The sequence below is a fragment of the Rosa chinensis genome, chromosome 7 (assembly GCF_002994745.2).
Source record: "Rosa chinensis cultivar Old Blush chromosome 7, RchiOBHm-V2, whole genome shotgun sequence".
NCBI classification, from domain to species: Eukaryota; Viridiplantae; Streptophyta; class Magnoliopsida; order Rosales; family Rosaceae; genus Rosa; species Rosa chinensis.
In genome coordinates, this window is record NC_037094.1 from 8,747,785 (window position 1) to 8,775,695 (window position 27,911).

The following is a 27,911-nucleotide window of genomic DNA, read 5'->3' on the forward strand; positions in this document are numbered from 1 at the left end:
CTGAAACTGAAATAAAAATGATCAAATTAACAGTAGTTGATCAATATATAGAAGAAATTGTTATATATAATCCACATCATGCACCAAAATAGATTGTGCAAATGCAACCTTTCATCCACAAAATGAGTACATCTAATACTGCTTTCCTAGCAATATGCATCCACAAATTTACTTAAGGAGTCTAGCTTTGGAAGCTTGTGTAGGAGCTTTTGGCTCTCTTTCTGTAGTTCCAGCTGCATATAGATCAATAGTTCAGCGAGGGGCACACATGCCAGAACAGAAACTGAATCGATATGAGCAGGACACTAGTTACATATGCAATTCAGCCATACCCTTTCTCACCAATCAATGCTAGGATCATGTACCTGAGATTAGAAAAAAAGAAACAACAGACTTAAGCTAAAGATCTTTTATCCGCATGCATCCAAGACCTATCTTCCATCTAAATAAAGAAGACAACAAACAGCAAACTATATCATTACGCTGTTCCACTACACATATACAAATACACAACATTCAAAATCCAAATCCATCATTAACCAAGCAAAAAAACAAGTTGTAACTACAGTACTAATACTTTGCACAACATATATATAAAGAATTCTTATCAACAACCCATATTATATCCTTCCACAAAGTTTAAGCATTCAACAAAACAACTTATCAACCCCATTAAATTAAGCAAGATCAAAGAATCAATTGTGGGGTTGATGACCAACCTTCTTTTGCTATTAAAATTTTCCAGCAGCTTTTTGAGCTCCCTTTCTCTCTCACCCTTGCAATCACCACAAGTTTCCTGCCAAAATGTAACAAAAGAGGTACTTTAGTACATAACCAATGGCAAACCAGATGCTTACAGGATCTTAGCATTTAAATAAACCACACTTAGTGGACTGGAAGACAGTAATGGGGAAAATACCGGATCCAAACGAAATGCAGACATCAAAATGGGCAATCCATGCTTGCGGCATCAGAGCTGCGCAAAAGTTTCTGAGTACTGCCATTATTTTGTCATTTCTATTTCTTATAGGAGAAACACAACCTACTGCATATTTGCATGGAAACGTTTAGAAGGAAGTTGTATCTGTATCAAATACTAAAAATTGTTGAATAGTAAACATAGACAGTCAAATATTGATTAGAAATACAAACCTCGATAGTCAACACCAGAATTCAGTTTAACAACAACCGGTCGCCCCCGAATTGATTTAAGAAAATCTGCAGGAGTTTTTGTGGTTCCAGATCCTCTCTCTGCTCCTGCTCCGCTCATTTTCACTATTTACTCTTGACTGCCTTTCACCTAAAGGAATGATGTCAATTGTTAACGAAAGTCACGCGATATGGAAAAAGAGAATTAAAACAATAGAATATGCTGACCAAAAAACATAAACTAAAGCAGATTTCATATGTTTGAAATGCTCATAAAAGAATCAATCCCGGCAACACAAAAACCACAGTTTAAATGGAACTGACAATGAAGCAAAACCCATCTAAGCAAAGAATCCGAGCTTGTTGGCATCAGATAATTAGAACTTAATTAACAAATGACACTGACACATTATTTAGAACACTAATAGAGAAAAACACCGTTTTGGAACTTTTCAAACAAAGTAGACTATTACTAAGCCGATGCCTATCCCTAGCTCTACGACTATAAGCCAAAGCTAACTTAACGCAACCCCATCAGAAACCATCTTATAAAGGGGCGATACTACAAAGTCCTGAGACGTACCAGAGTGATTAAGATGTCATTTAACATACTGCAAACGAGTTTTATAAACATATAACACTCATCCAGCTCCTCCTTGGCAACCCAATTTACTACGAGACTGTTAGTGTTAAGTGCACCCAGCCAGCTTAAATTCTGGTAAATCATGATTGCAGAAAGGTAAAATTGTTCATAGAAATAATTTGACACATTCAAGCTCTTAATGAGTTATATGTCTATTTCACATTTTCCTGGCAAATATGTATCTTCGAAAATTAGCCCTATTCATATGATAGCTCAAATTGAAGAACCCTAAAATGCGAGTTCAAAAAAAAAAAATCCTAGATTCTGAAAGATGAAAAGAACAACAAGGAATTGGTATAAGCAAATTGACTAAGGCAACACAAATGGTTTCGAGATCGTGTACCTTTAGGGTTCTTCTGCTTCTTGAGAGTTGAGAGCGCGAGAGGCAGAGAGTTCAATTCAACAAGCCCTCACTGGTGCTCCCTCAAGCTCAAGGGTTTACTTTATTATATAATAATAATAATCTGGGGAAAGAAGACTTCTTTCTCCTGGTCGGGTTGTCTGTGAGCCCACCCCAATAGACTGGGCCTCATGTTGTTTATTTAAATGCTAAGATCCTGTATTCATCTCCAAACGAAACACATTAAATAAACCCAATTTAGAATCATACCCTGTATTCGTCTCCAAACGAAACGCATCACAGATCGCCTCCGCGGAAGCTCTATACCTTACTTTGTATAAAATATGAAGCTAGGTAGCATACATATACAAAGAGACACTGATGCAAGAACAATAAGCTTGACTTATATAAAGAGACACTGATGCAAGAACAATAACAGAGATATATTTACTTAAAAGAAACAAAGAGAAAACTGCAGAAACCATTATAAGAGCACTGAGGCATAGTTTCAAAGTTAAAAATTCAAAACCAAAGAGAAAATTATAACAACAGAGAGGAAAATTCCATCTTGATCCTACTTTCTTTCTTTTGTTTTTTCGTTCCCAACCAAATAATCCTGAGAAGATTGAAACCAAAACAATCCTATTTTTCTTTTCAGTAGATTAAAAACATCTAAGGCAATTACTTCTTACTGCAATCATAAAACAGATTTGCAAGTTCTGTAAGACAGTAAAAGTAATTAACTGCACTATGCCACTACGGGAACAATATAACAACACTTACCTTTCGTGATTTTGGAATGAATCAACTTCTCTTACTTTGATATTCTAGGACCATGCTTTTCAAAAGTACAGAAAACATCACAGACATAAACTAATGATATGGTTGGTACCAAGATGATTATATGCACCAAAGTAAAGCTCCCTAATAAGTGACAAAGACCTCAATATGCTAGATACAATTGATTACACCGCCTTTATATTCACCACCATAATCTTAAAAATAAATAAGAAGGACCAATTTTTTCCCTATCAGAAGTTCCTATATATACTTGCAGGACATAAAGTAATATATATATATATATATATATATATAAGTAGCTGTATAAAAAAACCATGATCAAATAATTCCTTAACAGTGCTGATATCAATGGTATATGAACAGATCTACAACCGATTCATATTTATATGTTCAATTGAGCAATATTCCCTACAACCTACGTACAAAATAAAATGTCTGATACACCAAGGCAAGAATATATACTTCATGAAATCAAATATTGCAAAACTTAAAACTTAAAATAGTACCTGTATTGGAATGTACAAAAATGAGATAACATCAAGTTTCAGTATCTCCAAAACGGAAGTGCTAGCTTCTCTAAGCAGCTGAAACTTAATTCCAAAAATCGTTGTCATGTAAAGGCCAAAATAACGATGAAAATAAATAAGATCACCAAAACCAATATAGAATTCAGCTGTGGCACAGTACATGAATCTCACTGAATTCTAGTTGAACCAAACACCAAAAGATGAACTAAAGATTACACAATTAACAAAACAACTCAAGATTAAACAAACAAAACAGACACCCAGAAGGCCAAGAACCAAGGCATCATCTATTCACATCCTCATCAGTGAGATTAAATCAACTTAGCAGTAAGAATAGCAGAGATAATCCCTAAACATGACTACAAATTAAAGAGCGATTAACCCTAAAATTTTCCCCATACTGTATCCAATTGAAAAAGAGAATTGAAATGGATACTCACGCTTTAAGGAGAATCGAAGATGCGCAAACTTGTGTGGAGATTGGCCTGAAAATGGGAGGAAGAAGAAGAAGAGTCGCTAGCTTTTCAAATGCCTAGAAATTACCCAAATCTCTTTCTCTTTCACTTTGTACAAAGCAAAAAACACACAGCCGATCTCGGAAATTACAAGAGAGAGAGGGGTTGTTACCGGAGATTGTTGGATTTGATGTTGGCCTGAGCGCGGTCGGAATAGAGCTCGGAGTTGTTGAGGTCAACATCGATGAAGGGCTTCACTATTTCCCAAATTGAATAACCCATTAGGTTTTGGTCTGGGTTTGTCGAGAAGAGAGAGAGAGAGAGAGAGAGAGAGAGAGAGAGAGAGAGCTTTGGTTGGGGTTTGTAGAAGAAGAGATAGGGTTTGACGAGAAAAGGTTTGTCGAGAGGGAGAGAGGTCGGGTTTTGCCAAGCAGAGGGAGTGTTGGGGTTGCCAGTGAGTGCCGAGTGTGAGGCAAGTCGAGAGAGGGTTTTGGTTTTGAGTTTGGGTTTGTCGTGAATGAGGCAAGTCGAGAATGAGGCGCTGTCGAGAGAGGGTTATTTTTTTTACTCAAGTGTTAGGGTTTCAAGCTCGACCCTATCAATTTGGACAAGGAATGACACAACAGATTTGTGTAAAAATGTGGTCTGAATGCAACCATTTAAATTTGAGGGTTTTCTCGTCGAATGTTTAATACCTATTAGGGGGGAATGTAGAGTTTGAGATGAGATTTGGCACCACATACATGGCGGAAAATTTTCCGCTCAATTTTTTTAGGGTCATACAACGGTTTTATCCTTAAACGTCTTCTGAACTCATTCGAAATTCCTTATCAGACGACGGATTTTGTAAAAACGACATCTTAAAAAATAAAAATCAATCAGACGACCGAAAACTATGATGCGTCGTCTGAGAGGTGTCGTCTGATTCAATTTTTGTAGTAGTGAAGGACCTCTTTTATTCCAAGTTGTTTGGTTTCATAATTAATACTGATTACCATTTGTGTTATGTAATTTCTTGATTTTCAATTTTCACTTGCCTTGATCATGAAGTATCATACCGTACATTCTTTTAGCAATGTTCTGCTCTTAAAACATGCAAGACCTTAATCACCATTTCCATATGAGCTAACCATTACTTGTTGCAACTTTCTTTTTTAGTGTTTCCAATGATATATGAAGGGCTTTGCAGGGTGTTATTTACTTTCATGGTTCAACATTAATGGTCATATTGTTTTTTTATGTTTGTTTTTCTTAATTAGATTCTTGGTTCGAATGTATGTAGAAAAAAGAAAATTGAGGTGTAAACCCAGACCGCTGCACAATGTTTGAGCTTACCCATGTCCACGACTCTGAAAAACCTCATGAACCAAATTCTAAACAAGCTATTGTAAGCATCAATTATGTCTTCTTCAGATATTATTTTCAAGTTCTTAAGTGTACTCAACATTGATATTGTACTTACTGTGATAAGTTGTACCAATTGTTTGATATAGGCTTTAATGAAGGACAAGATTAACAAGATGAAAACTACAAAGAGGGCATCCCAACTTCCAGAGGTTCTTAATGATTTTGAAATCAATGAAGTATATACGTCTGTGCTTGAAAAAGAGACACGTGGAGGGGTGCGAGGATTTGGCATTGGAGTCAGACCAGAACAAGTTCCTGGTGTACTAGTGCAGAAAAGAGGTGTTCATTTAGAGGTACAAGCACTTAGAGAACAACATGAGACCGAGATTGAAATGATTTGAAAAGAGAGCCAAGAAAAGGAAGATAAGCTTAGGGAGGAAATTAACAAACAAACTGTGGCCACAAAAGATAAATTCAAAAATATGGAGATTGCAATGAAAAAACAGGAAGCTCTTATGATGGTGTTACTTGGGGCATATGAGTCAAGTGATATGCTTGTTGCAACTTTAAGAATGAAGGGTGGTTCTCTCCAACCATGGATGAGCCACACTCAATCTTCATATGAGCAGAACTTGGACGATGTTTACATACCATAGTGATCTAAAGAATTGCAGCAGCAAGTTACCACAAATTGAGCCACAGTACTCCAAGCTTCACCTTTTGGTTAGTAACAATTGTGCTTAAGGTCTTTGTGCTTTTGTTGTTTTGGACTTAATCTATGATCTCTCTAGTATATTGGTGGTAGGTAACTGATCATGGATTAGTGCACAGAGGCTCTTAAGTTTAGCCTCATGGTTTCAATTTAGGTTTTAGATGTATATTTGTGAAGTCTAATTTAGTTTGTGTATAGTAGTACTGTTTAACTACTATTTGGACTCTGGTAGTTTGTGTAATACCTGGGATGGTTAATGTAATATAAAAGTATTAAATGAAGGATGTGGTATGTTTTTATTATTAAATTTGTTTTTTTTTAATGTATTTTGAATGAAAGTCACGGACCAATTTGGTTTTGTGTCCAGAATGGAAAAGCTTTACAGCAAATTCGGAATTAACCAACAAAAAAAGAAAATTAAATATATATATTTACGGGACCCACCAGATGGTGTAATTAAATTAAAAAAGAAGCAATTATCTTTAAATTGCAAGACACACACTTTCATGGGTAAATCTTACATGGCCCACCTTTCTTATAAACTAATTGTAGCCCACAAATTGATAAAAACGTGACTGATGTAAACAAAGCAATTGGGCTACATAGCACTGACCCAAGAAAATGTGGTTGTTGTGTGGGAATGGGTCATAGACACGGACATATATGGCCTTTGGCCCAAACTTGTCACCAATTGTGTGTGTGGCTGTTGTCTATAATTGTAGTGGTGCCCTCTCAAGTGTAGTACGTACTTAATTACTTAAGTCATGCATTTCAATCCGGCTAGGTATCTAATGCATTTACCTAAGTGCATAAAGCTTGGAGATGAAGGAATTATGCAAATCAACCAAGCTTATCTCTAAGTGATTGTAGTTCATAACCCTAACATGCACATATGATATGCTATCATGCTTCAAACAACCAAGGTTAATCAAGCCTTAATTATTTCTCATGTCATGACAAATATTCATACCCAAATTGATTAAGTTTAAACATAAACATTCAACTCTTGAACTAGCATGTTAAGGTGCTAAAGAAAAGTGCATCAAACATAATATTTACATCAAAGTCAAACAAGATTGGCTATGGCTTTCAACCCTAGCCCCAACAAACTAACTACTCACTCATAATCAAATATATAAGCTAGCTCCAACATGTTTATGAACATCAAACTAAAAAGTAGGGATAGAGAAGTGACTAGTGATGATCAAATTGAGGATGGTGTAGATGAACTCAAGGAGGTTTTATCATGGTGATGAAGATTCCTCAAGTGATGCTAGACTCCTCTCCTTATTCTTCAAAGATTGATGATGGAATATGAGAAGTAGAAATAATCAAGTTGTGAGATGGTGGAATTGTGAAGCTTGATGTATATGAAATAGAATGGGTAGATGAAAAAAAATGATGACTTTGGTGGTGGTGGTGGTGGTAATAGATGTTATGGATTAATAGTGGTGGTAATGAAGGTTTTGGATTGATGGAGGTTTTGTGGAAAAGATGATAGTGGATGGTGTAGAGAATATAGAGAGAAAAAGATGTAATGGAGTGGTATGGGTGATGCTTTAAGAGGTTGATGAAGAGATACTTATATAGAGAAGAGAGAGAGGAGTAAAATGATGAATGGAAGCAAAAGGGAGCAGCTTAAGCAACAAAGAAGCATGAAGATAGAGTATGAGAGTAGTAATAGATCCTAAAAACAAGGGAAATGGATATGGAAGAGATGGAGTAAAAAGAGGGAAGTAATGATGAGCTATTAAAGTGTAGAGTAGAAAAATATGACTTAGGAGAAGAGAGGAGTAGCTAGCTCTCTTTATTATGCATGGGAATCATGAATTTGAGGAGTGCTTGGGTGGTTTTGGGTCACCAAAGTCAATGACAAAGATGGAGAGAACCCTATGCACCATGCTTATTATCTAAATGATAATATGATGGATTAATCTTGTCATAATCTTGTTTGATTTTTCTAGAACTCTCCTTGAGAATTGTAGCAACATAACCCTTCCAAAAATGCACAACAAATCCGTCCAAAATGGATTCTCGGCCAAGTTACCCTTATTCGATCAACTAGGATTCATTTTCTACTTCCGAAACTTCGTTCAATTGAATCTTCACCGAGACTTCGGAATTGGTCTTCGACTTCTTCATACCAAATGTTCCTTGATAAGTGTAGATCATGATGGTAAGATTTCAGAGATTAGTTCACCGTAGTTTGGCTGAAAATGCTACCGGAATCTGTACAGGTCAGGTGTTGCCGTTTGTTTGAACCCAAAATTAATATTTTTTTCCGACAAGGGCGTCTCGAAGAAAACCTGGCCAAGATCAGTGGCCCAAGCTATATATAGGCTAAATAAAGCCTACTTGGAGATCAAGCAATCTTGAAGCAAATCTGGATATTCATTAATTATCAAATATTTGATAATTAAAGAGAGTTGATTTGCTTGATTACCAAGCATTGTTCAACAAAGGAGGAGATTGACGTGCAAGCTGCCACTAGTAATCGAAAATATATAGTTGGTCTACATGAAAGGTCCATAGTGGACGTGGGCTAGCCTTACTGTGAGTAGCGAATACGTTTGCAATTAAAACACTCACGGTAGGATAGCGAGGTTGGCGTCAAGATTACATATATATTCCTACTATTGATTACAATGGGTAAATTAAGGAAGGGATCACTACACCAATTTTGTTATCAGACAATGGCAGAAAACCGTTGTGGGATTTGGAGACCCATCGTTGTAGAGTAAGCCGTTGTCTAATGAAAAATCAGACAACGGTGGAACACAGTTGTGTGATAAACACACAGACAACAGGTGTGTGTTATAACTGTTGTGTGATAGCTCGGTAGATGGCTCAGCAGATGCCAAGCGCGCAGCTACGCAGCAGTTGAGGGGTGTCTTCAGACAACAGTGCCAGTTTGCAACCGTTGTATGTTAAGCATGTCAGACAACATTTTTTTATTTTGTCTGTTGTCTGATTGCTCTTCAAACTTCAGTTCTTAAACTATAGCTGTTGTGTGATTAACTTTAGGACAACAGAGTTCAATTGCTTCTGTTGTGTGATTAACTTGTAGGACAACAGAGTTCAATTAATTCTGTTGTCTGAGTGTAAATCAGAAGACACTGATTCGTGAAAAACCGATGTGTGATGATTGATTACAATGTATTTTTGTCCCATTTTTAACCATTCAGACAACAAACAATGATCATTATATCTAATCTGTTATGTGTTCATTTAAACATCCCATTCCTGAATTAGATTGTGCATTCATTTGGTCCATTTACCAAATGAACAGTACTCTATCAAATACAAACATTGCAAATAATCAAATGATTCATATAAAGCAAAAGGAGTGCATTTCGTAATCATTTAAACCAACATTTTACACAAGAAGAGCATTCTAGTGCATGCCCATCTACTTGGGACATCAAAAAGCTGATACACGTACATATATTGTTCCAAAACATGCCACACATGGTGCATAACAATGTACCAGCAGAGAAGCACAAAAAAGATGTTTTCCTTATCTAAAATGTACCAACAAGTGCGCTACTTCATGACTCGTGCACATATGTGATGACAACAAACTTCCCCCACTCATTTCGCACTTGATCAATATCAGCTTGGGTGTATTGGCTGCTGCCTCTCCTCTCCCACTGAAATCAGTTTATTATATCAAAAAGGATCAGTTAATCATTTTGGTGAATGAGGCATGGATATAATAACACACTTAATAAAAATTGAGTGAAGTGACTATATTTATAGCTATATATGTTGATACCTTGGAAGGAAACAATGACATGTCTTATCCTCAATCATATCTCTCATATATCGCATGATAAAGTACCCGCACTCCTTGTTGCTAGGTTGGGGAGGAATGCTCTAAACACAAGCAAATTAATGAACAAGTGAAAAGTCAAAAATGAAAAACTGTTTTTTGAAAACCACAAGTGGTGAAAAAGGAGGTCCATTAACAAACACAGATCATATTCTCCATTGGGAAAAGCTATGCTAAAACAACATCCAAACAATTCTCCAATAAGAACATTAACTGCAGATGTAGTATATATGAACCAAACCAGTCCTACACAGTTCACCTCAACAAATCCAATGATACCATGATATATATTAAGCATAGAACAATAGATTTCAACAAATTAAAGCTTCAAAACAAGTTTAATAGCAGTCCGCAATTTCAACAATCAAGCTTAGAGTACTCACCAATCTAGCTCCAACAATAGCAATGAAACTCACTGCACCAGTCAAACTCACTCTACAGCTTCTTCCAACTCCACCGGATATGCCTTAATTGTGGGGCTGCTGAGAATAATAAACAAGGCCATCAGATTTAATCCAAACCTCAACATGTCCTAACTTCCATAATGCACGACTAGACAAGACCCAAATGAAATTTTGGTGATGTGCACAGAATATATCTGCTGTAAGGAAAGAGAAAACACATGAGTACTTCAGAACTTCAACCAATGTGATGAAAAACAATGTACTGATTTCTTACATACATTAAATCGTTGAATAAGTGAATGTTAATATTATGAAACATTTCTTATTCTGAAAAAAAAAATTGCAAAACTGTGACCCACATTTTATATTTTCATATAGTTAATACAACATTGACACCTTAGCTGATACACAACCAATTAACTAACTGCAGCTGTTCTATTTGGAGTCTGAAGCTAGGGCCCTATCACAACAAACATAATTTTCAACTAATCAATTAAACAAAAATAAATACAATCAAATACCACAAGTATTCTATTTGTTTTCAACCAAATCTTCTCATCAAAACGTGAACCACCCAGAATGCAAAGCACTGGATACAAAATAAAACAAATAAACACCAATTTTAGCAGCTCAAAAACAGAAAGAAAAAAGAAAAAAAATAACCAATTCAAGAAAACATCTATTCGAATTGCTTTTAATACATCCAAACAAACATAGAATCCTACATTGAATAACTCAAAGTTTGAAAACAGTTAGTTTGGAACCATGTTGCTGGCCATTAAGCAAAAAAAGTATACAACATAGAATTGATATTTTCAAAAAATGAAGTCAGGAAAAGAGAACTGAATTGGAGTTATTAAACTACTCAGACTCAAAATTAAAAAAAAAAAAACAAGAGAGATTAATTCAGTGTTGGAAAGTCTGACTGTACCATCCTCAGAATAGCAGTATAGCTTAAGGTACAACTGCGAAAGCAAATATTACAGAGCAGGAAAGTACTTATGACTCGGTCTCCCCCTGTTCAATTATTTCCCAACTATTCAATCAGTTGCCTATGTCATGGAATCCCAAGAGTACAAAACATACTTCAGTTAAACATGATAAAATATAATATGAACACATTAGATCCTTCCCTACCTCAAATTCTAAAATAGTTAACCACAGAATCATGAAAACATCAACACTCGACATTTCCCTAATTGGGGCTTTCTATTTGATTATAGCATAACATGAATGATTGAATGTATAAATATGGATAAACTGTATAGAAGGCATCCTATGTCACATTTGCATCAAATAGGAATGATATACTGCTAATGTGTAGACCCTGCAGTGAAAAACTGCCTCATTTGAAATGAATTCGGATAACAAAGCAAACAAATCCAAACAAACAAGATAGAAGAACGAAAAAAACTGAACATTGAGTATTAGAGTTTTAGGTGGCAAACAGAATGGCCTGTCTCAATTAGAAGAGAAACCCTTGTCAATGAGTGGATCGGTGTTTGTTAGCGAACAGGAATGAAATAAGCAGATATTTGGTTGTTGTAACAGTAGAGAATTGTCTTATAAAAATAGTATTAACTATTAAGTATTAGTTTCCAAAACTTATGGCACCAAAATACGTTTCTTTGACAATGTCAGATAAGTTAATAATATCGTATAAAGCCAAGTTTGTAGGCATCAAACTATACACTTTCAAGGAGGCAAGATAGTTGTGTGGTTCTATAATTGCCTTCTTCCCTTGTCCTCTGTCTTAACAACTAGAAGGGCATACGTTTACGTTATCTAACTGGATAGACCTAACTAGGTAGGAATACAAGCTTGGACTAAACATTTGGGGTCTGCTAGAGATCACTCTTACAGCCATAGAGAATCACTCATTCAGAAATACAAGGACTTGTACCTTTTCAGGCTAGCTTTCTGAAATTGGGTTAAATTGATCAATCAATTTAATGGTATTGTTCGTAGAGTATATCAACCATAGAACTTCAGATTGATCTAGCAATATTCTTGCAGCCTAAACTCTAAATGAGACAAGGATTTCATATGTTCAATTTATATATATATATATATATATATATGTATAGTTCATTACTAGCAAAGAAGATACATGATATGAGCATTTTAATGTGGTATTTTAATAGTTAATTCCTCACATTTTGCTTAGTTAATTCCTTAACGAATCGATTTTTAACTCAATTTATATTTTTTAGGTACATTGGAGTAGATGATGATGAAATGAGCTGTTTGGCCCCAAAATGAGCATTTTGGCCTGACAAACGTGTCTTGGAGAAATTGAACCAATGAGAAAACGAGCTAGACAAGAAATGACGAGTGGCAGACTAACCATCCGAACTCCAAATGAGTTGAAACTTTCTATATTCATTATAGAAAGCTCAAGGATCATTTCTTATGAAGAGTGCCAGAACAAACTATGATTGGAAGACCTTCAAACAATCAGTCCAATTTTCTACATAAGCAAAACTGGAAAACTGGACCTGTAAGAGGTCCAGCAGCATTTTCGGCCCAACTGCATGGAATAAAAATCTGAAAATTTGTCAGGATGATCTACACTTATAGTGGAACATTTCATATGAAGAAGTCGAAGGCATATAATGAAGTCTTGTTGGAGAAATAATTGAAGGAATAAAAGGGCAGAAACTGACCTAAAAACAGCTCAATATTCACATGTTCATGTTTCCTACCCACATGAAGAAAGCTAGATGCTTTTCTCTTTTTCCTTGGATATATTTTTCTTCTACAATCTCTTTAATAGATCATCATCACTTCCATGTTGCTGCACCTTCATGCTTTGCTTTCATTTCATCATTTCTCTATCTTTTCCATATTTTACAAGTGAACTTAGATCCACTTTCATTATTTTTCTTCCACTCATCATTTCACTCTTCTTTTTCTTCCCTATATAAACACCTTCTCCTCTCATTCTAAGACACACATTCCTTCCATTCCATTTTCTTTGTCTCTCCATTTTCTTTCCATTTTCCTGTACACATTCCTTCATCCATTCCATCTTCTTTGTCTCTCAATTTCCTTTCCATTTTCCTACACACATTCCTTCATCCATTCCATCTTCTTTGTCTCTCCATTTCCTTTCCATTTTCCTACACACATTCCTTCATCCATTCCATCTTCTTTGTCTCTCCATTTCCTTTTCATTTTCCTACACACATTCCTTCATCCATTCCATCTTCTTTGTCTCTCCACTTCCTTTCCATTTTCCTTTCCATCCTCTAGTTTCAAGTTTCTGCATTTCCAAGCAAAGAGAAGAAGAGAAGAACAAGCCATGAAGCCTCCTAGCCGTCATCATCCACCTTGTGCCGTGATAGTGAAGTCTTGCTTTCAAGATTCAAGATCAATGTCTCAAGCTTTTCATCATCCACTCCCTTCATGGTGTAATTCTATCTTTTTCCTTGTAATTTCTTTTGGTTTTATTTTTTTTGGATTTCCAAACTATGAGTGAGTAATTTTCTTGTTGAGAACTAGTATGAAATCCTAGTTATGTGATGGATATTTAGCTTTTGAATCTCTTTTTCGATTACAAGGTTTTGTGAATGCTTTGTTTGCTTTTGTTTTATAAAATCTTTTATATGTTTATGTCTTAGATTGATCACCCAAATATGAGCATGTAATTGGAGCTAGTTTTCAGGTGCAGTGCGTTCACGGTCTTAAAACACTCAAGCAGTAAAGCCTACATGTTAGGTGAAATCAAACAAATAGAATGCATGCTAGGATAGCGTTCCTCACTAGTTTTGTACTCTAAAATCAATCTTTCCAAAGAGCTTAATGTGTTTATGTGTACTTAATGAGTTAATTTGATAGGGTAGCGTTCTACACCTTGATTGCATATAAGCAAGCTTAGGATGCAGTGCGTTCACGGTTCTAAGTAATTTTGGGAAAAATAAAGCTTTAGCGGCGATCCTAAAGTTCTTGATTGGTTTCATTCACATGCCTTAGTAATTGAAGATTAGTTTAAATTGTCTTTCTCTTAGCTTAGCTAGTGGTGGATTACGAAGTTCTCAACGTCCATACATCTGATTTGGAATCCCTAAAAATTGAAACATTTTCTTTCTTTTATTATTGTTTGCGTTTTGAAAACTCCAATCCCCCCTTTTTACATTAACTTGTATATATTTCTATTATTTGTTTTATTTTTGTACATAATACTTTTTACTTTATTATTTTAATTCTTTATTTGTTATTTTTGTACATAAAACTTTTTACTTTTATTAATTTATTTTTGCAATTACAGGTGTACCCTCAATCCCCGGACTGAACGATCCCTGCTTATCCTATACTAACAATTGTCTTTTGCAGGGTAATTTTGTGCGCTTAATTCAGGCGTACCAATACATTTCCGGTTAGAATTTCAATAATCCTATTTTCAAAACTTGAAAATAAGTTGAGGCAACCACTTATCAATTGACCTGGATAGTGTACCTATAGATTACGGATGGTATCACTACTAAATGTTTTTAAACTTCACACAAGTGACCAACTTCAAAAGAAGGGATGGGACACCATCTTCCAAATTAAAGGCATCCCGACTAATGACAAGACAAAATTCGCACAAAGTGTGTTATTTGATTATGGATATTGAAAACATAGGAGAAGCTTCTCAAACTAGATTGTAATATTGCACAGTTGTAGACTAACTAACTAACTTTAATAAGGAGTTTTTAGTTTCACAACTAGAAGAGAATGCTATTAACATATAAATATTGAAGAAGACTGTGACGCATGGACTGTAGTTTGTACATTATAAAGTGAAATTTATACATTGAAATTACTCGGTAGGTCACAGAAATGAATAATTAAGTACAATGTTTTGCTAGCTTACCCCTCAGAAGCAAGAAATAAATCCTCAAATCCAAGTGAACTTCAGTGATGTGATGATGATCATTCTAGCCATAATTTCCCTCAATCCAGCGAAACAATTGTCTGTTGATATGCCTCAAACTATCAAAAGAATATACTTTTGTGAGACAAAACCCCGTAATCCTTTATGTGGCTCATTATCTCATCCAGAAATTTGTATATGTTTTTAATTCTTTTATGTGTCTCCCTTTTGTCAATTCATGAACAACACCTTCAAGTTCAATTGAACTACAGCTAGGAGTTTTCGTCATGTTTGTAGAAATCAAACCATACACTTTCAAGCTAATAATATCGTCCAAAGCCAAGTTTGTAGGCATTAAACTATACACTTTCAAGGAGAAAAGCTAATTGTGTGGTTCTATAATTGCCTTACCCAAATTTTACATCAAATCCCTTGATATTCACTTTTACATCAAATCCATACTTCAAAATCCTAAATTTTCTATCAAATTTAGCACATATAAAAAAAAAAAAACAGAGCTGAATGACATGGATGAATGTTCTGATAGATTAATTAACCTATATATAAGACAAAAAAAGGTATTGGTGCAAGCAAAGTTTTCGTACTGGGCTTATGAACACAATGCAAGAAAACCAAGACAATCTAAATTTCTCAATTCACAATTGAATCAGGTGATAAAGAGAATCTAGCCTTACCCTAAACCTTGTGGATTGAAGAAACCAAAAACATATAATCATAGCAAAAAATGAAAATAGGATCGAGGATAGAAAGAATTGGAAAGAAGGAGATGGGGAGTTATCTCAACTGATGAATACCTATAATCGAGTCTGCATTTGCTCCGATGTTTATCTCAGAAGAAAATGAAGAGAGAGAGAGAGAGAGAGAGCGGACCTTATCAAAAATGATGTCGTCGAAGTTAGGGAAGCGGATGTGACCGAGGCACTTGAAGAGGTAGCGAGAGCTGCTGGAGGCGGATCTGAAGCGTTCCACCTTTTGGAACTCAAATCAAAACCCAATTCAAAAACCACATATGAAACCCCAAGCTAAAAGAGAAATTGATATGCCCATCTTCAATATTTTCAAAAATGAAATGACATAAGTAGTGGAATTGGAATCTTACCTGAACCCAGAAGCTTCGATAGATCACGGTGGAGATTAAGTTTGGTAGGAGCACCCGTCAAATTGCTTAGTAGAGACAGGTTCATGATTTCAAGTGGGCTGCGCAAAAACAACAAGGTCAGTGCTTCTGTTAATTAAACTTAAAATCGCACCGAATTCCCACAAGGTCATAACACGATTTTTTTTTTTGTAGGAATTACCTTCATGGTGTGTTGCAAATGAATAAAAACTCCGAGCTTCTTCCTTTATGATTTGTAGGTGAAGGGAGATGAGAGAGGAAATGGGCTGGCTTCTGAGAGATAGACACGAACAAGAAGAGGGATTGAAATCTTAATCGACGACTGCAATGATGGATGAGTACAGTCGAGCCTTAATCGATATGTGTTTTGATGAAAAATGCTATTTTGATGAGAGACCCATGGTGTTTTGATGAGAGATTGATGGTTTTTGATGATCGATGTTGAGAAGAGAGCTGCTCGACGAGTTGAGTAAACGGCTGTTTTGACAAAGTGTTGAAGGAGAGACAGCAAATCAATAGACCTAGCTAATTAAGTTGTCAAAGGCGAGTTTTTAATTTTTTCTTTATGAATCAGACAACATAAAGACGAAGTTTTGTTGTCTGATTGTGAACAAATTAAACCTCAGCTAAGGTTCCAAAGAGGGAAAAGTTCCCGCTATAATATGCAACTCATTCACACAACGGAAACAACTAATTTGGTTGTGTGATCATCAATCTAGTGCTATATTTCAATCAAACCTTGGACCTTTTTGGGGGGCTTCGGTGCCATTTTGGGCCAAATAAAGGCACATCTAAATATTTCCCACTTTATCACACAATAGAAAGTAAAAAACCGTTGTATCATGTTTTGAATGCTACTCTCATACAATAGATATAACTATACTGTTGTAGGATGTAGTACCAATTTGGAGCCAAATTTGAGTAGATCTAGGAGGGAAATCTACCACTATTTTTTTTATGATTCACACAGCATATTATTCTTGTAATCGTTGTGCAATGGCCTTCTAAACAAAAACTTTAGAATTTTAACCACCTTATACAACATAGGTTTACTAAACATGTTGTCTGATTCACTTTTCTTCATCACACAACACTTTTTTTTTCGTTGTGCAAAAAGTGTAGTATGTTGAGGTTTTTGGTGTAGTGGATATAATGGACATACGTGGAGCATGGCGCAAGAATCAAGGTTACACAACTATAATTCAATCAAGTCCTGCTCACGAACGTCAGAGAAGGCTTGCCGACCAAGGAGGTAATCAAAACCATGATCAACTTAATTGTCAATTAAGTTGCTATCTGCCTATAGGGCTTCATCATAATCAAAGGCATGGTCCACCTTATTGTCATCAATTTAACCTTGGCCATGCTATTGGACGTCATGGTGAAGATGATCAAAATCATGGCCAACTTAATTATCAATTAAGTTGTGGTCTTGGAAAGCCAATCTTTGGCTTTATTAGTCAATTCAACTTGAAATTCTTCATCAATGTTTCAAGGACAAGCGGTGGCTTTGATATATGTGGATGATACATCTGCAACCTACCTTGTAAGAACCGCCAGAATAATTATTTCAGTGGCCAATTTGTCCTTCGCGACGGTAAATTCGAGTTTCATCAATACAAGTTAACTCTTGTTTACAAGTATCCAACTCCAAATTTCTTGCAACATGATACCAAACAGTCCATAAAGGCATCTCAATATGATGCCTGGAAAAATGTTTGATATGCCTATTTTTGAAGAAGAGATCAATTCACCTCTTTTCGGCGATTCTAATTATGATCTCGATAAGGAGCCAATTTATGATGAATATGACGATAATTATAATTTGATTATTGGTTCCAAAAATCACTTGCAGGAGTTCAAGTTCTTTGAGGCTCTTGATATAGAGAATTCTAACCAACAAGTGGTCAAAGGCAAAGGCCAATTTGTGGCTTATTCTGAAGACACCATGTTCTATGACATGATCGTTGGCGACAAAGCCGATCTTGGGACATCATTATTTCCAAAGTTGCAATTGAAGATCATGCTTCGCCAACTGACAAAGATACTTGGGGGGCAAGATTACTCCAACGAGCCAAATTTCGTCCAAGTTTTTGACGCGAAGTATCTTTGTTGCTTTCCTGCAAACTCTCACAAGAGGGGTTTTCATGCTATAAATTTTGATACATCGGAGCTTGGAGTGAAGTATAGATGGCCTCCCCCGTGACCTGCTAGAAGTTGGTGCATCGCGGAGGATGCAAAAATCTTGTTTTTGCCTACTAGTGGCTTGAACTTTTTGATATGCTTAGAGGCCATTGGTTTTGGCCTTGACACATATACAAGAGGCATTTAATATGCCTAGTATGGTTGTAAACATGAAAAATCCTGCAACGAATTAAAGAATGACACGTGTACAACATAATAATTTTATTAATTTAAATGCGGGTTACAATCTCTGTAGATGCTCTTTCACAAAATTTTCCTTTGATTCGATCTCTGACGTTGATTTGATCCAAGGGTGGCGAGCACTTGATCTTGAATTGAGCGGTTGTAGTGTAAGCTTCTTGCTATGTTGACGATCTGAGGAAGACGATTGACCAAGAGCTGTAGAGGCTTGAACTTGATCGGATTTGAACCACAAGCGGTGTCACGTGGCGAGTATGGTTTTTGATGGTGGATGAATCAGCACATGTTTTTGGTGCTTGTTGATCATCCGCGTGTTTGACGACTTCCGAGCTTGTAGGTGATTTCCCGTGCTTGTCTGAAGTCGGCGAGGTGAAGAGACCAGCTATTTGGCAGCTTGATGGTTCTTCACGAGCTTGGGAGACTTCTGAGCTTTGGAGAGGTTTCTTCCGTCTGCTTGCGTCCCTCTGTCTGTCGTCGTCCTCGATGGTGTACTTGGCTCAAGGGCGATTGACGCTTGATCTTGAGTCGTATGATGGCCACGAGGGTTGACACGTGACGAGTGCTTTGACTTGAGGTTAGTGATGAACCGGCTATTTGGCAGCTTGAAGGCTCTTCACGCGCTTGAAGACTTATGAACTTTGGGAGTAATTTTTCTCTCCGGCCGAAGTCCTTTTCTTGATTTGTGAGGGGGTATTTATAGTGTCGGCGTCTCTCTTAATTTGGAATGCCTTGATGACACGTAATTAATTACATTTTCATTAATAGCATAATCAAATCAATCAGCTTTAATTGATCGATTTAATCACGACTATTAAGGAATTGAGCCAATCAATTTGATGGCTGATTTTAATTGTATTTCATTAATAGCATAATCAAATCAATCAGATTTAATTAACTGATTTAATCATGACTATTAAGGAATTAGCCAATTAATTTGATGGCTGATTTTAATTGTATTTCATTAATAGCATAATCAAATCAATCAGATTTAATTAACTGATTCAATCACGACTATTAAGGAATTAGCCAATTAATTTGATGGCTAATTTTCGTCTTGATTATCAATTTAAATAAATTGATATCTAATCAGCAGACAAGATTTAATGCTTGATTTTATTCGGAATTAATTAATTTGATTGATCCGCTTTAATATCAATTGATTTAGCCGGAGCAAATTCATTTATTGCCGTCAAGCATTTCATGTATCGCCAAGTGTCATTCTCTGAGTCTGCGCGATTTTGCTGACTCACAAGCCACGTGGACAATTTGCAGGACCCACATGCTGACTAAATTTGTTCGGTCATAATTTCAAGTGGTGACCGAATTATTTAATGAATTTTATTTTCATTAAATTTTTGGTGTCTACAAATGCCCCCACTTCAAGGTGCGCCGTAAACATGTTGTCACGTGTTGGAGGGGCGACTTGAAGTTTGAATTTGATTTTTTTTTTTTTATAATAGCTTGACGCGGCGCTTTGCTTTCACCGTAACCAACTTCTAGAACTCCGAAGTTGTAGAGATTCTCCCGAAATCTTGACTTAATTTGGCGGAGATTTTCTTGTAAATTTGGCAAGGACTTCAAATAGACAGATGACAAAGCCCATTATATAAGAGTATTTTTTTTGTTAAATATTTATGACATAAATGCTTGATTTTTCTGAATAAAATATTTATTCACAAAAATTTAGCAGTCAATATATTAATGCCATATATAGCAGAAAATTTAGAATTTCTGTCATATTTTCCTAGTCTCAACTAGGAAATTAATGAAGTGAGAAACCCTAACCCATTAATTTAAAGGGACGGCCTCCTCACACTTACTTTTCCAACCTGTCTTCTTCAGCAACAGCAATTCTAGGATCGGCTGCAACTCCCAATTTTCTTGCTTCATTTTCGTTTGCCCCATTTTCGTTTGCCCTTGATATTGCAGAAGAATATTAAGCAATTAAAGGTGATTTATTTTACTTGTTTCTTCATCCTTCTGTGGGAATCTAGATGAATGCAGCCTGACTTATTTATGTTTTTTTCTTCAGACAGGGCTTGCTGCTACTTCCCTGCCTCGGGCTTTGTGTGCTGTTAAAAACATAAAAGACTAAGGTACGGCTCTCAATCTTCTGTTGACATATATATTTTTTATTTCATGAAACACGATTTGTGTTCTTGTTGGCCCGGGCAAAGTGCAACCGCTGCACTTGCTCTAAGCATACATTCTGACATATGAACATACTATAATCATATATGTATGACGTTAGCCTTGATTCCACCCCCTACACGTGCAGCCCATAGCATGCTCTTTTTTTTTTCCTGATAAAAACCAAAGCGTGATTCATCCAAAGCATAATTGATATTTCCATGATTCATATATGGCTATATGCACATGAACATATCTTCTCACATGAACATGGCTATATGAGCATGATATTTTTTTCCCGATAACAATCAAAGCATGATTCATCCATGACTACATATATCTTGATAAATTGCATGTGCCTTGACTTTATCCATTCCACCTTCTGACATGAGCACATGCATTTCAAAGATTTTTTTTTTCTAGTCATGCTCCCTTTGCACACAGTACATGCATTTTCAGAGTTGTTTTAAATATATTCTTTCTTTCTTTTCAGGACTTTGATGATAATTGAAGAATTCCATTCCCTCTTTCTCTGCTTACAGGATTTGCTGCTGTGTTTGCTTCTCTTGGAACCTTGATTTGACACAAGCTGTTGGCAATGGCAGAGGTAGGTTTGTTGGTCTTCCCCTATTAATTAGCCTTTATCTTCCTTCTGATATTATATGCATGACCTAATCAAGCATGATCTCTTAATTCCATAATTCATCCTTTGATCATTCTTTTTTCATATGCCATAACGTAATTGCTTGTTCCTTCAGATATTGCACAGTTCTGAATATATATATATATATATACACACACATATATATATATATACATATATATATATATATATTTTCTCTCTCTTTTTCATGACGTCACCTTCTCTTTTTTAATATCACACAATTTCATATGTATGACAATATATATATTGCCTTTTTTTGTTTTTTTTGCAGGGTTTTGGCTACAATTGAAGAACGCATACGACCTAAATGCTTAGATTTTTCCACTTTTTGATTGTGGGAAAATCCTCTCAAAGCAGTTAGGCTTTGCGTGTTTGTCGACGTCAAAGAGAAGAACGTGAACGTCCTAAATGCTTGGATTCCTCCACCTTTGCTCGTGGTAGGGTCCACCAAAAACGGTTAGGCTTTACGTATTTTGTGGTTCATGAAGAGAAGAACGCGGACGACCTAAGTGCTTGGATTCCTCCACCTTTGTGCGTGGTAGGGTCCACTAAAAGCGGTTAGGCTTCGCGTATTTGGTGACTCACGGAGAGAAGAACGCGGACGTCCTAAACGCTTAGATTCTTCCACTTTTGTGCTTGGTAGGGTCCACTAAAAGCGGTTAGGCTTCGCATACGTCGTCAGGCACTCGCGATCGCGCTTCCCGTCCTTTTGTGGCCATGGCTTTCTTCAAGTGCTTCAAGAAAGGGACAGTCACCATCCTCGACAATCCGGAGGACACTCAAAGTGATGGCACTACTCTGCAGGTGTATCCATCATTGACTGGGCCTCAAGCAATCGATATCCCTCCTTATGACCCTTAAGCTCACATCCTCCAGTGGACTCATGTGGCACCTCGCCAGCTACCGAAGGAAGAATGTGAACGTCCTAAATGCTTGGATTCCTCCATCTTTTGGACATGGGAGAATCCGCTTCAAGCAGTTAGGCTTTGCATATTCGTCGATAACCAAAGAAGGTGCGAACTTCCAAAGACTGTGCGGAGTCATGCTCTCGGTAGATATTTAATATTTGAGTTCTTCACGTGCATCTCTTCTTTGAGTTGGTGGACAGCTCCAAATGCTTGAGTCATTGAATTCAATCATGATCTTGACACATCTCTGAGCAGACCCATCTTCTTGCTTTGGTATGACTGGACTCTGATGTGCTCATATTTTCCTATATCCATATGCTTCTTAATCTTGGTTTTTATGTTTAGTTCTCCTTATTTATGATTCATTTACATCTTTTAGTGTTTTTGTAGGTTTGTTTCATAGAGAGAAGAAAAGAAGCCAAAATAAGCTAACTAGGATTGAAAGACGCCCAGGTGCCAGAATCTGCCTGTGCAGAACACCCAACTTCGCCGAATTACTGGGAGTTATTCAGATCGAATCAGACAATAAACCTTATATGCATGGAAAGCTAGGGATGTCTACTTTCTGCAGAATTTTACAGATCTCGATTTCGATACTTCTGGAGAAAGTTATGATTATTTTAGTGAAGATAGGTCAGACAGGAAATCTACTCGGGAATTTACAACCATTCGTGGAGAACTCAAGTTTCGCTGCACCAGATCATCAATCCTAATGTTTCAAGGAAGTTAATTCAGATGAGGATTCAATGAGGAACTTTTTCCTACTTCTACAAGAGATATTTCAAGCTTTTCCCATTCCAAATGAATAAAGGAATCTAAATCCAAGTTTTACAAGGAAACATGAAGCCAAAGATGAGCAGAAATCTTTCCTATATAAGGGAGCACGAATTTACATGAGGAGAGAGTCTCGGAGCACATTGAAGATGCCTAAGGAGCGGAGACGACTCATCCATCTTCCCCATCTTTTCCCTTCCATTCTTTTTATGTTCTTTCTATGTTTTATTTAGTTATATTTTGCTAAACCTTTTTCTAGGATTAAGATGATGCCTTAGCATGATTGTTTATGTACTTTGATGATTTATTTATGGATTTATAATTTCTTTATGATGAATTCTTAGTCACTATTTGAATTGATGCTTTATGTTTAAGTTCTATGATTGATCACCTTAGGGCTTTGCATCTAGTAATTAGAATATGAATTTGAGGCGTACCTGCAATATAATTCAAATTAGGTTCTTGTGATTAAGAGTTGTGAATTACATTATTGTCGTACCTGAAGTAATGGTTTGCATGATTCTCTTGTTTTCTAGTACGTAATGAGTCCTATGTGTTAAATTTATGCCGTACCTGGATAAACTGCATGTTAGGATATACGACCTCTGCCGTACCTGGAGAGAATCATACACTTAAGGAAAACTATGGTCTAAGTGCCGTACCTGGACTTAGATACGGGAATTGTCATCAAAAGAAACAAAAGAATCTGTTAATTGAATCGAAACATAAATAGGATTGTTAGTGGTTGATTCCGAAACCCTATGTTTTATCATATTTGCTTTTCAACTTATAAACTTTATTTTGTTTGTTTGTTTGTTTCACATTATTTCTTTATTCGAAAAATCTAAAAACAATACTTTGCTTATCTTAATTGTTCATCATGTTTTTGTGTTTGGATTAATTAGGTTAGGATTTAAATTAATTTTCAATCCTCAGTTGGAACGACCTCGTACTTGCACACTATACTAACGACGATTCGTGCGCTTGCGAGTTTTAATTAAAATTTCACAACAGACTCGAAGTAATTTTCCGAGCTGCCTACGTACTCCTTCCAAATAAAGAGATCAAGTCATCACGTAGTTCAAGGATTTATGGATGAAGTGAATTTTTTTTTTGCTTGAGCCGCCCTTTCAGGTTTTCAACTCAACGGACTTTTTTTGTGTGTGCCATGTGCAGTTTAAGCTCGTGCTGGCTAGAAGCGTCTTTTTTGCGCCATGTGCAGTTTAAGCTCGTGCTGGCTAGGAGAGTCTTTTTTTGCACCACGTGCAGTTTAGGCTCTTGCTGGCTAGGAGCGTCTAGGAGCGTCTTTTTTGCGCCACGTGCAGTTTAGGCTCTTGCTGGCTAGGAGCGTCTTTTTTTGCTCCATGTGCAGTTTAAGCTTGTGCTGGCAAGGACCGTCTTTTTTGCGCCACGTGCAGTTTAGGCTCTTGCTGGCTAGGAGCGTTGCAATTCTTGTGTGCTCTAAGGAAATTTAGGCAAGTAGCATGCCCCTTGCAAAGGCGTGGACGACACTACTTCGAGTTGATCAAAGATGATGGCAGCATGATTTGATTGAGCCACATCATCCTCAATGTCTAAACAAATTTTTCCTTGTTGTGCGAGCTTCATGATGAGGTCTTTCAACACAAAGCACTTCTCCGTCGAGTAACCGATGACACGGTGGTACTTGCAGTACTTTGGGTCATTGATGCGATGCATCTCTTCTGGACGTTTGCAGTATGGCAATTTAATTACTTTCTTTTGAAGCAAATCTTCCAACATGTCAGCAACATCAGAATCTGGAAAAGGGTAACTTTTAGCTTCTAGCTCTTTAAGAGTGTGCCGCCTTGTTTGATCATGAGTCAGCTCCAACTTGTTTTGGTTATTTGACTTGACTCGTGCTGTGATCTTGACAGGAGTTGTGATCGCCAAAGACTCCATGACACGTTTCTGATTATGTGATTCAATGATTTCATCTTTTCTTCGACTATGACTAGCGATGCTAAATTCCATGTCATCTTGAAGGATGTACAGTAAGTCCCAATGCATGCCTTGAATGCACATTTCTACCGCTGACAACTCTGAGAGTCGATCCTTGCAGTCGAGGCTTAGTGCACGCCAACGGTTGATGAATTCTACAACTCGTCATTTTGTTGTTTAGTGTTGGTGAGTTCTAACATGCTCACAATGCAACGTGTACTAAAGAAGCGATTCAAGCACTCTTTTTCCATTTGCTCCCAGTTGTCAATGGATTCAGACTCCAATTCTGTAAACCATTCGAATGCTTTCCCTCGGAGTGAGCGAACGAATTGTTTCACAAGATAGTAGCCATCTGTGCCAGCACTATTGCATGTCTCGATGAAATGCGCAATGTGTTGCTTGGGGTTACCTTTGCCATCAAATTGTTGAAACTTGGGAGGCTGGTATCCAGTTGGCATCCTTAAATTGTCGAGCCGCTTCGTATAAGGTTTGGAATACGTTAGTGTATCCTGAGATGGACCACCATATTGAGCTCTGATCGTGTTGGCAATCATGTCTTGAAGTTGTTGAATTGACAATGAAGCTAGAATGGAATTTGATTCTTCTTTTTGTTCAGAAAATGATTTGCTAGATGAGTCTTTCTTATGACCACACAGACCTTTTTCTGAGTCATCGCCACGTTGAGTTTCTAACTTCTCCATGAGCGCAGCAATTTCCATATCCTTCTCTTCAATAGTTTTCTGTAGCTTCTCAACTGCTTCAGCCAATTGGGCTATTTGAGTCGTCTGTTCTTCCACAGTGGTGACCCCTACTACCATGACTTGCATAGAAAAGAGGAATCTTCCAATGTCTCTTCCGTTTGGTTATCAAAAGACGAACTGGGGCGTAGGTGTGTACTCTGATCAACAGTGGCAGTGTGCAAAGAAGAATGTTCCCTAGAGTCGGTTGAGCTTGCTGACCATCTTTTCTTAGTGAGGTTTGCCCCCATTGTTGTCGAAGTGATGATCGGCTGACGTGACCGAGATGGATGAGTTATGAATGTCGCGAGTTGAGACGGCTCACCTCGAGCGATATGATTGTTAAGGTTTCTACTCATTTTTTGAGTAGTCACCTTATTGGTCTTGTTTGTTGATTTGAGTTGAATCATCTTTGAAGCCATATGGCGACTTGAGATTGTCAAAGAAAGAGATGAGAGGCAGAGATGGTCCCACTGGGCGTGCCAAATTTGTAAACACGAAAAATCCTGCAACGAATTAAAGAAGGACACGTGTACAAAATAATAATTTTATTAATTTAAATGCGGGTTACAATCTCTGTAGATGCTCTTTCACAAAATTTTCCTCTGATTCGATCTCTGACGTTGATTTGATCCAAGGGTGGCGAGCACTTGATCTTGAATTGAGCGGTTGTAGTGTAAGCTTCTTGCTATGTTGACGATCTGAGGAAGACGATTGACCAAGAGCTGTAGAGGCTTGAACTTGATCGGATTTGAACCACGAGCGGTGTCACGTGGCGAGTATGCCTTTTGATGGTGGATGAATCAGCACATGTGTTTGGTGCTTGTTGATCATCCGCGTGTTTGACGACTTCCGAGCTTGTAGGTGATTTCCCGTGCTTGTCTGAAGTTGGCGAGGTGAAGAGACCAGCTATTTGGCAGCTTGATGGTTCTTCACGAGCTTGGAAGACTTCTGAGCTTTGGAGAGGTTTCTTCTGTCTGCTTGCGTCCCTCTGTCTGTCGTCGTCCTCGATGGTGTACTTGGCTCAAGGGCGATTGACGCTTGATCTTGAGTCGTATGATGGCCACGAGGGTTGACACGTGACGAGTGCTTTGACTTGAGGTTAGTGATGAACCGGCTATTTGGCAGCTTGAAGGCTCTTCACGCGCTTGAAGACTTATGAACTTTGGGAGTAATTTTTCTCTCCGGCCGAAGTCCTTTTCTTGATTTGAGAGGGGGTATTTATAGTGTCGGCGTCTCTCTTAATTTGGAATGCCTTGATGACACGTAATTAATTACATTTTCATTAATAGCATAATCAAATCAATCAGCTTTAATTGATCGATTTAATCACGACTATTAAGGAATTGAGCCAATCAATTTGATGGCTGATTTTAATTGTATTTCATTAATAGCATAATCAAATCAATCAGATTTAATTAACTGATTCAATCATGACTATTAAGGAATTAGCCAATTAATTTGATGGCTGATTTTAATTGTATTTCATTAATAGCATAATCAAATCAATCAGATTTAATTAACTGATTTAATCACGACTATTAAGGAATTAGCCAATTAATTTGATGGCTAATTTTCGTCTTGATTATCAATTTAAATAAATTGATATCTAATCAGTAGACGAGATTTAATGCTTGATTTTATTCGGAATCAATTAATTTGATTGATCCGCTTTAATATCAATTGATTTAGCCGGAGCAAATTCATTTATTGCCGTCAAGCATTTCATGTATCGCCAAGTGTCATTCTCTGAGTCTGCGCGATTTTGCTGACTCACAAGCCACGTGGACAATTTGCAGGACCCACATGCTGACTAAATTTGTTCGGTCATAGTTTCAAGTGGTGACCGAATTATTTAATGAATTTTATTTTCATTAAATTTTTTGTGTCTACAATGGTGTCAACAATGGAAGAGGTCAAATCAATATTTTTGCTAGTAATTGTGGCGAAAATAGAGGGTTGCGTTAAAAGCCAGCAAAGTGGCTTTGATTACATGGCCTCGGAAAAAGTAGTTCACTAAGGAAGACTGGTGGTTAATATATGTGTGTTTACTGCTCATATATATAATTAAGAAGGAGAGCTATAGATTATTCGTGAAGGCTACATGTTCGCGGCCACAATCGTCCCTTTCGCGTGGGGGAGCAACAT

General features: G+C 36.9%; 3 long non-coding RNA genes across 3 annotated transcripts; 1 reads left to right on the forward strand and 2 right to left on the reverse strand.

The window, feature by feature from the left end:
* Positions 1-180: 180 nt before the first annotated feature.
* Positions 181-1,129, reverse strand: LOC121050847. Its single transcript, XR_005804185.1, has 3 exons — positions 920-1,129; positions 720-796; positions 181-365 (listed from the first exon to the last, which is right to left on the reverse strand). It is a non-coding gene; the product is annotated as an uncharacterized LOC121050847 (long non-coding RNA).
* An 8,212-nt stretch (positions 1,130-9,341) lies between these two features.
* On the reverse strand, positions 9,342-10,289 carry LOC121050501. Its single transcript, XR_005803179.1, has 3 exons — positions 10,190-10,289; positions 9,750-9,850; positions 9,342-9,624 (listed from the first exon to the last, which is right to left on the reverse strand). It is a non-coding gene; the product is annotated as an uncharacterized LOC121050501 (long non-coding RNA).
* A 10,305-nt stretch (positions 10,290-20,594) lies between these two features.
* LOC121050301 lies at positions 20,595-22,754 on the forward strand. The gene is made up of 4 exons (XR_005802603.1): positions 20,595-20,687; positions 21,215-21,328; positions 21,657-22,566; positions 22,684-22,754. It is a non-coding gene; the product is annotated as an uncharacterized LOC121050301 (long non-coding RNA).
* Positions 22,755-27,911: the final 5,157 nt, after the last annotated feature.